The sequence below is a fragment of the Montipora capricornis genome, chromosome 9 (genome assembly GCF_036669925.1).
Source record: "Montipora capricornis isolate CH-2021 chromosome 9, ASM3666992v2, whole genome shotgun sequence".
In the NCBI taxonomy this organism is placed as follows: Eukaryota; Metazoa; Cnidaria; class Anthozoa; order Scleractinia; family Acroporidae; genus Montipora; species Montipora capricornis.
This window is the reverse complement of record NC_090891.1, coordinates 29850838-29852440: the sequence shown is the minus strand read 5'-3', so window position 1 is coordinate 29852440 and position 1603 is coordinate 29850838. Positions and strand designations below refer to the sequence as shown.

The following is a 1603-nucleotide window of genomic DNA, read 5'->3' as shown; positions in this document are numbered from 1 at the left end:
CTTAACTTGTTATTTCAATTTACAGTGTTCCCGATTAGTGCTCTACAGCGCTAGAAGATTAGAAAGTTAAATAAAGTTCCTTTCCTTTCCTTTTCTTTCCTTCCCTGACATATCAAACCGACACATCAGCAACTCGAAATTATTTCATTTGAAGTGAGAGAGACTTTAACTAACTCCCCTTAATACCCCTTTTCATCCCTCCCCCTCCCCCTCCCCGTTTTGTAATATCAAAGAATTTTAAAAAGAGCTCTGGGGCCAGCTATGTATGTTCGGTCTGTTTATATATAACTTGAACAAGAGAGAGCCAAGTATCATCGTGTCATTTAAAGTTTAATGTTTTTCTGTCTTTACTGAATTGCGTTTGCAATGATCCGGATCTGTACTTCTCGTGACGGTACAAATTAATATTTGCACCTGCAAAGGAAAAAAAAGAAAAAAATAACGTCAATGTGTTCTGGATATCGGAAGACCTCATGAGAATCGCACAAATGCAGTGTCACTCTCTATTAATCAGCTTTATTTAACCGATGTTCGCTGACTATTTTCTCCAAAACTTGGAATAGCAAATCTTTCCATCTCAGTTTTCTTTATTAAACGGCTTTTTACATTAGCTGAAGATTATCGCAGTTAAACAGCAACTAAAAGGAAACCTCCACTAAAACAAAAAAACGGAAAATGCGGTAACGCTCTTTCCTTGTCCCTCCAAATTTTGAATGAGCATTGTTTTGGTTTTCTCTTGGGACCATTGTAAGTCCCAATAAAAACTGGAAGGAATGCTTACGGAAAATTTGGGGGGACAAACAAAGAGTATTATGGTATTTTCCACTTCGGCCAATAAGGGAAACCGTAACACAGCACAATTATTCAAGATGGGGGCGTCCGGGAAATTAGAAAGTGAAAATAAGTGATTCTAAAGTTGATTTTTCTCGATTGCAGACATTATTTTCTTCGGATTAAAATTATTTATTAGCTGAAGAGGAGGTTTCTCTCCAAGCAGTTGCGAAGCACTTCGATTTCTGCAGTTCAAACATATAGTTTCACTTAGTATATACCACGCAAGTGAATAGCGCTTTGGATGCATTCTGATTAACAAGAACTATGTCACGTCTGAGCAAACCGAATAAAAACAAAGTGGCCACCCGCTTCGCTTCCATAGCCGAGCAGCAAATTTTATCGTTAAATTAAACTGGACGGCTGTTCCAAAGAATTACAAAAATGGCAGCAAATTCTGTTTTGACTGTATATTGGTTTATCTTTCCAAACTCAAATTTCAAGGCATGGAAAAGGTACATGGGCTTGTTTACGTGAACGTTTTAAATTTCTGATGTGCATTTGTTGCTGTATTGTTCCACTTAGGAATAAAGCAAATTTTCAATCGGCTGATTATTCAACTTGTAAATGGAAAATACCAAAACGATTATCCATCTCAGTGTCGGTGAAAGTGGTGGATATTTATCTTGCTGCATTATCCACCATTATTAACCTCCATTTTGGTGAATAATTTGGTGAAAAATCCTATCATTCATTCGTTCACCTTTTACGGGATATAAGTCAAATTCACAAGTGACCATCTCCCAGTTAGCTAATGATAGCTCAGTTGGTA

General features: G+C 37.1%; 1 long non-coding RNA gene across 2 annotated transcripts in view; it reads right to left on the bottom strand.

The window, feature by feature from the left end:
- Positions 1-311: 311 nt before the first annotated feature.
- Positions 312-1603, bottom strand: part of LOC138015640 (uncharacterized) — a 7876-nt gene continuing 6584 nt past the window's right edge. For both annotated transcript variants that reach the window (XR_011125594.1, XR_011125595.1), the window contains exon 5: positions 312-414. This is a non-coding gene — a long non-coding RNA (uncharacterized lncRNA). The remainder of the gene's footprint in view (positions 415-1603) is intronic.